The sequence below is a fragment of the Rana temporaria genome, chromosome 4 (assembly GCF_905171775.1).
Source record: "Rana temporaria chromosome 4, aRanTem1.1, whole genome shotgun sequence".
In the NCBI taxonomy this organism is placed as follows: Eukaryota; Metazoa; Chordata; class Amphibia; order Anura; family Ranidae; genus Rana; species Rana temporaria.
Genome location: NC_053492.1, coordinates 27,036,534 through 27,049,471, shown reverse-complemented (window position 1 = coordinate 27,049,471; position 12,938 = coordinate 27,036,534). Strand labels below are relative to the sequence as shown.

General features: G+C 42.9%; 1 protein-coding gene and 4 non-coding genes across 5 annotated transcripts in view; 3 read left to right on the top strand and 2 right to left on the bottom strand.

Annotated features, from left to right (window-relative positions):
- The window catches only part of SCARA5 (scavenger receptor class A member 5), a 424,057-nt gene that overhangs the window by 258,454 nt on the left and 152,665 nt on the right, over positions 1-12,938 (bottom strand). The gene's annotated exons all lie outside the window — the stretch shown is intronic.
- On the top strand, positions 8,391-8,463 carry TRNAA-AGC. Its single transcript has one exon. It is a non-coding gene; the product is annotated as a tRNA-Ala (tRNA).
- Positions 8,712-8,783, bottom strand: TRNAM-CAU. The gene has a single exon. It is a non-coding gene; the product is annotated as a tRNA-Met (tRNA).
- On the top strand, positions 9,000-9,070 carry TRNAG-GCC. Its single transcript has one exon. It is a non-coding gene; the product is annotated as a tRNA-Gly (tRNA).
- TRNAA-AGC lies at positions 9,228-9,300 on the top strand. The gene has a single exon. It is a non-coding gene; the product is annotated as a tRNA-Ala (tRNA).

Sequence of the window (12,938 nt, the reverse complement as noted above, 5' to 3'; positions counted from 1 at the left end):
ATATTTTTCATTAAAAAAAAAACGCAATAAGCGTTTATTGATTGGTTTGCGCAAAAGTTATAGCGTTTACAAAATAGGGGGTATTTTTATGGCATTTTTATTAATATTTTTTTTTTACTAGTAATGGCGGCGATCAGCGTTTTTTCGGTACTGCAATCATTATGGCGGACACTTCGGACACTTTTGACACATTTTTGGGACCATTGGCATTTTTATAACGATCAGTGCTATAAAAATGCATTGGATTACTATAAAAATGCCACTGGCAGTGAAGGGGTTAACACTTGGGGGCGGGGAAGGGGTTAAGTATGTTCCCTGGGTGTGTTCTAACTGTAGGGGGGGTGGCCTCACTAGGGGAAATGACTGATCTTCTGTTCATACATTGTATGAACAGAAGATCAGCATTTCTCCCCTGTTTACACACACAGCTCCCGGTCCCCGCTCTGTAACGAGCGATCGCGTGTGCCCGGCGGCGATCGTGCCCACCGGGCACGCACATGGGAGTCGGGGGTGAGTGGGGGGCGCGCACGCGCCCCACCCCTAGTGGCCTGCGCGAGAGCTGACGTTATATTACATGTTCTCACGCAGGGGAGCCGACTTGCCAACGTAAAACGATGTTGGGCGGTCGGCAAGCGGTTAATAGAAAAATAGGAAAAAAAAATACGATCCACAGTAGAATGGAAAAACAGCTGATGCGTTTCACACTCTTACTTAGTGCTTACTCATAGCTATGATTAAGCACTAAGTAATAGTGTGAAACGCGTAAGCTGTTTTTCCGTTCTGCTGTGGCTCGTATTTTTTTTATCCTATTTTACTATTTAAGGCAAACATTTTTTGGAGTGTGGATGTCCAGAAATCTCCTTTTATCTTCATTCCTAATGCTGAAGAGGCATGCCGCGTACACACGATCATTTTTCAGCATGAAAAAAAAACGTTGTTTTTCAGCATGTCCAAAAAACGACGTTATCCCAACTTCATCATTAAAACGATGTTGCCTACACACCATCGTTTTTAAAAAATGATCTAGCAAAGCGCGGTGACGTACAACACGTACGCTGGCACTATAAAGGGGAAGTTCCATTCGCCTTTGGGCTGCTTCCGTGTTAGTAAAAGACGATTTGTGCTTTTCTGTCTGTTACAGCGTGATGAATGTGCTTACTCCATTATGAACGGTAGTTTTACCAGAACGAGCGCTCCCATCTCATAACTTGCTTCTGAGCATGCGCTGTTTTTTTACGTCGTTTTAGCCCACACACGATCATTTTTTTTACAACCCGAAAAACGACATTGTTTAAAACGACGTTAAAAAATGCAGCATGTTCGGAAAAAAAAATTGTTGATTTTCAGAACCTGAAAAACGATGTGCAGCCCACACACGATCATTTTAAATGACGTTTTTTAAAAACAAAGTTTTTGAAAAGGAGCAAATATAAATCAAGCAAGCCTCTGTAGCTTTAACATAAACTGAACCTGTCACAAACCTGGCCAATTCAAGCTGAGCATGCTAAAACAGGATTTAAAAAACTTGCATAAACAGAAACAACTTTTTCTTCTGCCTCTCAACCCCTCTTATTGGTGATTTGCTAAACAGAGGCTTGAGAGGTAAAAGAGCAACTACCAAGTAACATTTTATACACTTTTTGGCCAAAATCCTGTGGACACTTGACCATCACTTATAGACATCTATCCCCTAAGACTAACCCATTTAAAAAAAATGGGCATCAACATGGAATTGGTTCCCCTTTTGTGGCTATTCCAAAATATTTTGAAGTGTCTTTGTGCCCATTTAGCCAAAAGAGCATTTATGATAAGTTGTTCAGGTTGTAGGGTTTAGATTAGGTTTATGAAAGTAGGGTTGAGGTTCGGTACAGATATTGGATGAGAAGATCTGGCTCTTAATTGGTGTTCTAATTCATCCCAGAGGTGTTCAGTAGGGTTAAGGTCAGAGCTCGGTAGGGTTGAGGTTCGTTACAGATATTGGATGAGAACACCTGGCTCTTAATTGGTGTTCTAATTCATCCCAGAGGTGTTCAGTAGGGTTAAGGTCAGTAGGGTTCAGTAGGGTTGAGGTTCGGTACAGATATTGGATGAGAAGACCTGGCTCTTAATTGGTGTTCTAATTCATCCCAGAGGTGTTCAGTAGGGTTAAGGCCAGAGTTTGATAGGGTTCAGTAGGGTTGAGGTTAGGTACAGATATTGGATGAGAAGACCTGGCTCTTAATTGGTGTTCCAATTCATCCCAGAGGTGTTCAGTAGGGTTAAGGTCGGTAGGGTTCAGTAGGGTTGAGGTTCGGTACAGATATTGGATGAGAAGACCGGGCTTTTAATTGGTGTTCTAATTCATCCCAGAGGTGTTCAGTAGGGTTAAGGTCAGAGCTCGGTAGGGTTGAGGTTCGTTACAGATATTGGATGAGAAGACCTGGCTCTTAATTGGTGTTCTAATTCATCCCAGAGGTGTTCAGTAGGGTTAAGGTCGGTAGGGTTCAGTAGGGTTGAGGTTCGGTACAGATATTGGATGAGAAGACCTGGCTCTTAATTGGTGTTCTAAATCATCCCAGAGGTGTTCAGTAGGGTTAAGGTCAGAGCTTGGTAGGGTTCAGTAGGGTTGAGGTTAGGTACAGATATTGGATAAGAAGACCTGGCTCTTAATTGGTGTTCTAATTCATCCCAGAGGTGTTCAGTAGGGTTAAGGTCAGAGCTCGGTAGGGTTGAGGTTCGTTACAGATATTGGATGAGAAGTCCTGGCTCTTAATTGGTGTTCTAATTCATCCCAGAGGTGTTCAGTAGGGTTAAGGTCGGTAGGGTTCAGTAGGGTTGAAGAGTCGGTACATATATTGGATGAGAAGACCTGGCTCTTAATTGGTGTTCCAATTCATCCCAGAGGTGTTCAGTAGGGTTAAGGTCGGTAGGGTTCAGTAGGGTTGAGGTTCGGTACAGATATTGGATGAGAAGACCTGGCTCTTAATTGGTGTTCCAATTCATCCCAGAGGTCTTCAGTAGGGTTGAGGTCAGAGCTCTGTGTAGGCCATTCAAATTCCTCTACACCAAACATGTCACCAGCCTGGAAGCACACTAAAATAAAAACCATGGGAGGGGTGTTCACATGCTTTTGGTCCTACAATATAATGTCAACTGCCTATATCCTTGGATTGTATGCTCTATTTTAATTGCCCAGGTTTGTAATAAGTTTACTTTAAGAGTGAATATTTAATTTCTTTCAACAGCCCAATGAAAATGTATTCTCTTTTAGATGAATGATTCCATAGCCTTCAGAAAACATACATCGACCAATGTTAAAGCCTGTAATACAAAGCAATATGGCTACAGCAAATGCTTCAATAAACAAGCTTATGGTTTATATAAAAGTTTTATTAGAAAAAGTCTCCCTAATAGCATACAATTAGTAAATAATCCTGACAAGCAGGACAACATGTTGAAGTATGGGAACAATTAGATCTCAATGAGTATTTGGCTCTAACAATCAAGGAGTGAAATAAAAATAAATACAAAATCCAGGAAACAGAGACTTAAATCTGACCGAAAACAGGAAATTTTTATTTAATCATACTTCTTGATGCCACAGATCTAGAGGATGACGGGTGTGGCAAAGAAGTAATATTAAAAAAGAAGTTCCATAAAAAAATGATATAATATATGAGAATAACTACAGCAAGTAGGATCTAGGACAGTGATGGCGAACCTTGGCACCCCAGATGTTTTGGAACTACATTTCCCATGATGCTCATGTACTAGCATCATGGGAAATGTAGTTCCAAAATATCTCGGGTGCCAAGATTCACCATCACTGATCTAGGAAGAATCAGCCTGAGAGGGAAAAACTTTACCCAACATTTACCCAAATGCTTTGGATGAATTGACCACCATGGTGGCTAACTGGCTGGTCAAATTCAAGTCTAAGGACGAGCCACAGAGGCAGTTCCAACATCATCTGCTGGCTTCACTTCAGTAAATGAAAATCCACTCATTAATGTCAGAAAAACCTTGGATGTTTTTTCCGACGGAATTCCACTAAAGCTTGGCTTGCATACACACGGTCACACAAAAGTTCTCTAAACTTTCGACCGTCAAGAACGTGGTGACGTACAACACTACGACGAGCCGAGAAAATTAAGTTCAATGCTTCCAAGCATGCGTCAAATTGTTTCCGTCTGAATTTTGCGCATCGGAATTGCTACAAACGATCAGAATTTTTTTCCGTCTGAAAATTTGAGAACCAGCCCTCAATCTTTTGTTGCCCGAAATTCCGACAGCAGAAGTCTGATGGAACATACACACGGTCAGAATTTCCGTTCAAAAGCTCACATCGGACTTTTGCTTGTCGGAATTTCCGATCGTGTGTACGGGGCATTAGAAGTATGCTTTTAATTATAAAATGAAGTAGGAATAAATAGAAAAAATAAGCTTCTATTATCCTCTTCTATTCCAATTTCAGTGCTGTTTACACCTTAGTAATTAACATGCCCATCCTCTTCAGGTAGACCCTTTGGGCTTAAAGTGGATTTTGACCTAAAAAGTAAGGTCCGCTCTTTACATTTGCTCCCACCTCGCAAACCTATTGGAAAAAGTTAAAAAAATGTCTGTAAGGCCTCGTACACAGGGCCGGACTTTCTGAAAAAAAAAGTCAGGTGTTCAATGTACCCCTACTCATTCACATAGGGTGGGGGGCCAGGATCTGGGGGTGTAGAGTGTAGGGTACCACCCTAGTATACATAATACCGTTTTTTTTTTCATAAAAAAAAACAGCATGGGCCCCCTCCCAAAACCATACCAGAACCTTCGGTCTGGTATGGATTTTAAAGAGAACCCCCACGCCCAAAAAACCACCCCATATTGAGAGCATGTGGCCTGGTATGGTCCAGGAGGGGGGCGCTCGCTCGTCCCCCCTTTCCTGACCTGCTGGGCTGTGTGCACGGATAAGGGAACCCCACGCTGTTTATTTTTTATTTGGGCGTGGAGGTTCCCCTTAAAATCCATACCAGACTGAAGGGTCTGGTATGGTTTTGGGGGGACTCCATGCTGTTTTTTTTTTTAAATAAAAAAATGGTATTATATATACTGGGGGGGGGGGGCCTACGCCTATTTATTTTTTATTTTGGCGTGGGGTTTCCCCTCGAGATCCATACCAAACCTGAAGGGCCTGGCATTGTCTGAGAAAAGTCGGATCGCGTTCACTTAAAATGGCATTGAAGTTGGACATAAAGTCGGAGCGGAAGTCATCTGACTTCCATGTCGGAGCAGTGTGAACCCAGATTGGTAACTATACACAGCTGCACCCTATTCTGTATGCACCAGTTTTAGTAAATCTCCTCCAAACATAATTTGTTATGATGTTAATGGCTTGCCCTCTCATACTCCCATGCTTTTATAGCCAACATGATACGTTTAATCAGATCACCTCATCCAATCATATTCTTCTATTGAATCACATCTTGAATCTTAAAAAAAAAAAAAAAAAACGCTGAAAACCCCCAATATTGAGGCACACTTAGGAGTTATAATGCTGCTTTTAAAAGATTAAAACGACTGCAAGGGTAGGTGCAGTGTGTTTAAAATTCTCTCCGTAGTTTTGGAATGAGATCCATGTACACACCATAAACAGCACAATTACAGGATATAGGATAATCACTTATAGGACTATAAAGTGATTAATATTATTTGTATGAGCTAACATCATACATAATAACCCCTGGATGTAATTCATAGGAGCCATAAGAGACTAATGTACTACAGGGCGGTAGAATCATTTTTCAAACAATTTATCTTAATCTTTATTATGTTTCCAAATCTGTAAATGGATATTTTATAGTTTTTTTTTTTTTCCTTGGAAATCTTAACTCACAACTAAACAAACAATGAAGATCGCAAAAAAAATACCAACTAATTCCCTATTGTCATGATAAGCCTTGGATGATATTATCTGTTGGAGCCGCTCCAGGAACATTAGATTGTCTCTGGATCAGGAAAGCAATCTAAACTAAAACATAGATGGGGGGGGGGGGGGGGGGGGGGGGGGGGGGGTGTTTATAAAAATAAAAAAAAACATGCTAAGAAAATGTGTCAGTATTCGCTCAAAAGTTGCAGATATACATTTTCTAATATTTAGGATGCATTTCATAGGGTGAATGTAACATCCAATTGGAGAATTAATTTTGTTTAGTTATGTGTTAACTATTACATGTATCGTTATATGGATTCCTGGTGAATATAAGAAGTACTGAATGTTACATATAGCTAGATTCAGGATGGCGAGCGCATAGTTGTGGCGGCGTAGCGTATGGCATTTACACTACGCCACCGTAAGTTAGCGAGGCAAGTACATGATTCACAAAGTACTTGTCTGCTATGTTACGGCGGCGTAGCGTAAATCGGGCGGGCGTAAGGGCGGCTAATTTAAATTAGGCTAAGGGGACGTGTTTTATGTTAATGGGGCTTGACCTGACGTGATTGATGTATTTTACGAATGGCGCATGCGCCGTCCGTGTACATATCCCAGTGTGCATTGCGGCAAAGTACGCCGCACGGTCCTATTGACTTTGACGTGGACGTAAATTACGTAAATCCCTATTCACAGACAACTTACGCAAACAACGTAACATTTTTGAATTTTGACGAGGGAACGGCGGTCATATTTAACATTACTATTCCAGCTATTTGATGGAATAACTTTAGGCCTGATAATGCGTTACGTAAACGGCGTATCTGTACTGCGTCGGCCAGGCGTACGTTCGTGAATAGGCGTATCTAGTGATTCACATAATCTACGCCGACCGCAATGGAAGCTCCACCTAGTGGTCAGCCTAAAAATTACACTTTAGGATACGAGGGTGTAAGACACTTACGCCGCTCGTATCTGAGCCTAATTTAAGCGTATCTGGTTACCAGAATAAATTAGCTTAAATTAGCGCCGGTGGAAATTCAGACTTAGGCTGGCGTATCTACTGATACGCCAGCCTAAGTCTTTCTGAATCTAGCTAATAGTCTATAAACATTTAATCCTACGAGAAAGACCCTAAGAAATTTTAGACAGAAGAAAAAATATCCTAAGAACAATCAATCAATCAAGAACATATACTAAGAACATTTGATCCTAATGCCTTGTACACACGACCGGTTTTCATGACGAGAAAACTGCAATTTTTTTTATATTGGTCGTGATAACCGGTCTTGTGTATGCTCCCTAGCAGTTTTCTCGACGAAAAAAAAATTGAAACCAGCTCTCTTTTTTCTCGTCGTGTTTCCCGTCAGTCACGAAAAACGGACGTGTGTATGCTTTTCCGAGGGGAAAAAAACGTGCATGTTCAGAATCAAGTATGCAGCCCAAAAGCAGCCCAAAGGGTGGTGCCATTTGAAAGGAACTTCCCCTTTATAGTCCCGTCGTACGTGTTGTACGTCACTGCACTTTGGTCGGACGTTTTTTTGCATGAACCTGTGTGTCGAAAATGAAATAGAGAAATTATAGTCACCGCTCCAGATGGGTATATGGATAAGTCCGTATCCTCTCAGAGAAACCCAGCTGCGGGCAATGCACGAAGCAAATGTAGAATGAAATGTTTGGACAGCCGCACTCTGGTAAAAAGTTTTCATAGCTATGAGTAAGCACTAACTAATAGTGTGAAACGCGTCAGCTGCATGCCCCTGTTTTTTTGCTGTGATGTGTGGTGTTTGAAAACTTTTTACCAATAAAAGGCAACCGAGAGGTTTTTCAGAGTGCCGCTGTCCAAACATTTCTTTCTACATTTGTATGCAAGTCAGGCTGGAGAGGAATCACGTCGGGAAAAACATCGTTTTTTTCCTGCTGAGAAAAATGGTCGTGTGTACGAGGCATTAGAGAAAATAATTTAAAGGTTTTTTTTTCAAAGCAAACATGTTATACTTACCTCCTCTGTGCAGTTGGCTTTGCACAGAGTGGCCCCGATCCTCTTATTCCGGGGTCCCTCAGCGGAGCTCCTGGCTCCTCCTCTTCTTGAGTGCCCCGTCGGAGAAGCACTCTTCTTCAGGGCACCCATGCGGCGGCGCTCCCGTGTCCTGCTGCTGCGTCCATTGACACAGACAGCAGGACTCAGCTCCGACCCCAGCTCCTACATCATTGGATTTGATTGACAGCAGCGGGAGCTAATGGCTGCGTTGCTATCAATCTATCCGACCAGGACCCAAGACACCAGCTGGAGCGGGTCAGCTCATCCCCAGTGGAGGTTCGATTCCCGGCCAATGCAATTATGGTCCCCTTGTCATTTTGGAAACCACCTTCTGCTCATGTCCTGGTGTCTAGCAGCCTGAGCAGCTTGTGGATTCAGTCAAACTGCTTCTATTACGCACAGCGCATAAGAGGACGGGGATCAGCCACTGCGCCAACAACAAGCTCGAGCAAAGGGGGATTAGCTCAAGTGGTAGAGCGCTCGCTTAGCATGCGAGAGGTAGCGGGATCGATGCCCGCATTCTCCAAACGCAGCCTTCCCGGTTTCCCTGGGAGGCACCTTGCTTTTGAGTTTGTTGGCGAAGCTTGGAACTTTCCTGCCTCTAGCCAACATGAGACAATATTCCATTAGGCCAAAAGTTGCCAGCGCCATGCTTATGCTGAGAGTTATGGACACATTGAATCACCAGAATGGGCTTCAGGTTCTCTTTGTGTGTGTGAAAGGAAGCCCTTTGGCCCCGCAAGCAAATATCAATTGGCATAAGAAAAGTCAACGTAGCAGAGGATGGTTTCGATCCATCGACCTCTGGGTTATGGGCCCAGCACGCTTCCGCTGCGCCACTCTGCTCTTGTTGTTGAGGGTCAGCCATGACCAAATGTGGATCTAGTTTGCTACCTTTCCCACAGAGAGTGGCTCCATCTGGTAAAGTCACAACAATGTAGCGGACGAGGCGTTTCCATTGATTTCCACAAGCTAATCTAAAAGTCAATCGTGGTGGGCCAAAGCTGGACTCTCCTAGGCCAGCTGAGCGAGGGCGGTGTGGGGGCGTGCACCAGACGTGGCGCATTGGTGGTTCAGTGGTAGAATTCTCGCCTGCCACGCGGGAGGCCCGGGTTCGATTCCCGGCCAATGCAATTATGGTCCCCTTGTCATTTTGGAAACCACCTTCTGCTGATGTCCTGGTGTCTAGCAGCCTGAGCAGCTTGTGGATTCAGTCAAACTGCTTCTATTACGCACAGCGCATAAGAGGACGGGGATCAGCCACTGCGCCAACAAGCAAGCTCGAGCAAAGGGGGATTAGCTCAAGTGGTAGAGCGCTCGCTTAGCATGCGAGAGGTAGCGGGATCGATGCCCGCATTCTCCAAACGCAGCCTTCCTGGTTTCCCTGCGAGGCACCTTGCTTTTGAGTTTGTTGTCCAAGCTTGGAACTTTCCTGCCTCTAGGAAACATGAGACAATATTCCATTAGCCCAAAAGTTGCCAGCGCCATCCTTATGTTGAGAGTTTTGGAAACGTTTAATCACCAGAATCAGGTTCAGGTTCTCTTTGTGTGTGTGGAAGAAAGCCCTTTGGCCCCGCAAGCAAATATCGATTGGCATAAGAAAAGTCAACGTAGCAGAGGATGGTTTCGATCTGCTGCGTCCATTGACACAGACAGCAGGACTCAGCTCCGACCCCAGCTCCTACATCATTGGATTTGATTGACAGCAGCGGGAGCCAATGAACAATCAACCAGAAGAGAAATTACGCTAAGAAAAATTAATCAGGAGAGAAAATATCTTAAGAACAATCAACCAGAAATGAAAATACTCGCCAGCACGGGGATTTGTGTGTGTGTAAACACACAAATCCATGTGCAGTCAGAGGAGAGGAGACAGATCGTGTGTTTCTACAAAGTCCCATCCCCACACAGTTAGAAAACAGTTAGAAAACAGTGAGGGGACAACAGTTAACCCCTTGATCGCCCCAAGTGTTAGCCCCTTCCCTTACCAATAAAAGGCAACCGAGAGGTTTTTCAGAGTGCGGCTGTCCAAACATTTCTTTCTACATTTGTATGCAAGTCAGGCTGGAGAGGAATCGCGTCGGGAAAAACATTGTTTTTTTTTCTGCCGAGAAAAATGGTCGTGTGTACGAGGCATTAGAGAAAATAATTTAAAGTTTTTTTTTTTTCAAAACAAACATGTTATACTTACCTCGTCTGTGCAGTAATCAGTGCAGTTTTATAGCACTGATCGCTCTATAAATGTCAATGGTCCCAAAAATGTGTCAAAAGTGTCCAATGTGTCTGCCGCAATGTTGCAATACTGCTTAAAATCACAGATTGCCGCCATTACTAGTAAAAAAATAAAAACACCATAAAAATGCCATAAATCTTTCCCATAGTTGGTAGACGCTATAACTTTTGCACAAACCAATCAATATACGCTTATTGCAATTTTTGTTACCAAAAATATGTAGAAAAATACACATTGCCCTAAAATGATGAAGAAATTTGTTTTTTTAAAACATTTTTGGGGATATTTATTATAGCAAAAAGTAAAAAATATAGTTTTTTTTTCAAAATTGTCGCTCTTTTTTTGTTCATTGCACAAAAAATAAAAACCGCAGAGGTGATCAAATTCCACCAAAAGAAAGCTCTATGTATGGGGAAAAAAGGACGCAAATTCTGTTTGGGTACAGCATTGCATGACCGCACAATTGTCAGTTAAAGTGACGCAGTGCCAAATTGTAAAAAGTGATCTGGTCAGGAAGGGGGTAAAATCTTCCGGGGCTGAAGTGGTTTTTAGTGGTTCTAAAAAAATAAAACTATCTCATTGAATGCCTTAAATTGTATTTAACCACTTAACCCCCGGACCATATTGCTGGTCAAAGACCAGAGCACTTTTTGCGATTCGGCACTCCGTCGCTTTAACTGACAATTGCGCGGTCGTGCGACGTGGCTCCCAAACAAAATTGGCATCCTTTTTTCCCCACAAATGGAGCGTTCTTTTGGTGGTATTTGATCACCTCTGCAGTTTTTAGTTTTTGCGCTATAAACAAAAATAGAGCGACAATTCTGAAAAAAATGAATATTTTTTACTTTTTGCTATGATAAATATCCCACAAAAATATATAAAAAAAACATTTTTTCCTCAGTTTAGGCCAATACGTATTCTTCTACATGTTTTTCGTAAAATAAAAATTTACTAGTAATGGCGGCGATCAGCGATTTTTATCGGTACTGCGACATTATAGCGGACACTTTTGACACATTTTTGGGACCATTGGCATTTTTATAGCCAACAGTGCTATAAAAATGCATTGGATTACTATAAAAAATGCCACTGGCAGTGAATGGGTTAACAGTTTACAGAAGATGGATAGGAAAGAAGATATTCCCCCCCACATAATGCCCACATATGATGCTAAACCTCAATAATTTAAATAATTTAAATAAATGAAAGGCACAGGCCGGCTGGGGGGAAGGGGGGGAGCTAGATGATGCTCACCCTCCAGGCTAGTAACATGGTAACATGGTAGGCCCTATTTGACTTGCTACACCTTTTATTGTGAGAAGCAAGTTATTTGCAGCCAAAACTGAAATAAATCTGACATTTGATCGGGTCCTGCGGTGGTTTGCAGCCATTTGTTTTATGTTTCCAGTGTTTTAAAGTGGCGAGCTGGGGCGGGCACCTGCACGGAAGGCCAACTTAATTATATTGGAGCGGTGCCATTACATTTTTGGAATGCGATGATCCTTGGTAGTATCCTAGGAAATGTCTTGTGCATCAATCACTACAACAGATCCACTACAGATTGGACATCTGTTGCAAAATATCTCCCCCTGCATCACTCTTGAGGAGATACTATATCATCCCGGTTATGGCTAACTTAGGCTAGATCAGGGGTCTCCAAACTTTTCAAGCAAAGGGCCAGTTTATTGTCCTTCAGACTTTAGGAGGGACGGATTGTGCCCAACGGGGCAGAAAATGTCCAGGCCCGGCATCAGGGAGAATAAATATGGCCCCAGAGTTGGTGGTCAATAGGAGGAGGAGGAGTGCCCCTAAATAGTAGCAGGAATAGTATCCCATCATTGGTATTGGTAGTAGAAAAAGTGCTCTGTTGTTGGCATCAGTGGGACAAATAGTGCCCCAAGGGCCAGATAAACACTAGCAAAGGGCCACGTCTGGCCCTCGGGCTGCAGTTTGGAGACCCCTGGGTTAGATTTAGCTCTGTCAAGAAAAGCTTGGCAAGGGTTGATCCCCTGAGGAAAAATCTCCATCTCTCTAGAGTTGCTTCTTTCTGTTCTTCGCTCGACACAACTTTATGGCTGGCATAAAGTTTGATCTTTACCACTTCCATAATCAATCTTCAAGAACAGGTGACAGGGTGATAGGAATCTAGATAGGGTTAAAGAGGCGCTCTGCCCTAGTCAATTTTGTAGCAATAAGGGAAGCCTTTTGGCACTTCCTCAACCACACTACAAGAAAAAGAACGAAAAAGAACAAGGTGCGCCAGATAGGACAAACAAGCCAAATGGCTACTCACAAGGAGATAGTAATATTCGGGCATAAAATAAATAAGGGGCCCCAGCGATCAAGGTGGCAGGAAGATGGAGCAGTGGTGGAATCTCTGTGGATGTCCGGAAGGCTAGCTGGGCTGCACGCCGTGTGATCTCTATGGTATCCGGAAACCGGAACCGGAAGTGCGTGTCAGCATGGAACCTGTCTACCACACCTATTTGAGCTAATTAGACTTCCCATTTTGAAACCATGGGCATTATGTAGAGTTGACCCATCCTTTATGGCTTCAAAAAAACACTCTCTTCTGGGAAGGTTTTCCACTAGATTTTAGAGTATCAATTTGGGCCTATTAGGATAAAAGTGCATTTGTGAGGTCAGGTACTAATGTTGGGCAAGAAGACATTGATCCCAATGTGGATCCACTTCAAGGTGTTTAGTTGGGTTGAGGTCAGGGCTCGGTGCAGGCCACTCTAATTCCTCAAGATTAAACATAGTCTTTG